Source organism: Condylura cristata, unplaced genomic scaffold (genome assembly GCF_000260355.1).
Source record: "Condylura cristata isolate star-nosed mole 26May11 unplaced genomic scaffold, ConCri1.0 scaffold00014, whole genome shotgun sequence".
In the NCBI taxonomy this organism is placed as follows: Eukaryota; Metazoa; Chordata; class Mammalia; order Eulipotyphla; family Talpidae; genus Condylura; species Condylura cristata.
The window spans coordinates 972,402-973,363 of NW_004567115.1; positions in this window are offsets into that span (position 1 = coordinate 972,402).

The window sequence follows — 962 nt, forward strand, 5'->3', positions numbered from 1 at the left end:
AAAAAAAAAAAAAGAATTGCAAACCAATGTTAACCAAAGAAATATATGATACAAATAATCCTCAAAGAGAAAAATAAGATATATTTTAGCTTAAAGCAAAAGTAGACTCCTTTTTTTCACAAAGAAATTCCCCTGTTTACCTATTCCTTGTAGCTCTGGTTTTGTAACTGTGAGCCTACATTTGTTAGGCAGGAAACAGTTTGCTAAAGGTCCAGAGGCTTGGTGTGTGTAATGTAAGGACTGATGGTCACTTTGGAAGGCATTTTGCTAATATCTCAGACCTGGGTTTAAGCCTAAGGCTGCCCCAGTGGAAACTACTGGCAATTCCCCTAGATTTTGTTTCCTGCTTTATAAAACAATGTGTTATAACTGGCTTTAGCACTCCTGGGAGAATAAATAAAATCATGAAATAAAGTGCCTAGAATAGAACTCTAAAAATGTCAGTTCTGTTTTAGTACTGCCTAATACGTCAGCTATGATACTTGAATCTAAAACCTTAGAAATCCAATTTGAATTTAATGAAAGAAAAAGATATTTATGTTGAATTAAAAAAGAAACAGCATGAGAAAAATCCTTAGATTTAAGCTGAGGAATTTTGAGGGTGGAATTATTGTTCTTATTTCTTAAATGCAGTTATTTCCAGTGATTATTTTATGTACTTTATAGGGGAAAATATGTTGTATAGAAGAGATATCCTTGGTATAAAGGCATCTGATGAAATGCAGCTAATTAAACACATAATTTGGTACAGACTGTGTACCCAACATATTTTGGCACATAAAATATTTACTCTGATAGACTGAAGCTGTTACTCTGAACTGGGTCTGAGTTGTTATTGAGACTGAGTGTTTTTAATCTAGCAAACGATAATGACTTCATCACTTCTGACTTTGTGTGTCTGGTTTCAGCCCAGATTGAGGTTTTATTGCTGTGCTTTCAGCTTTTGGTAAAAGTGCTTTATA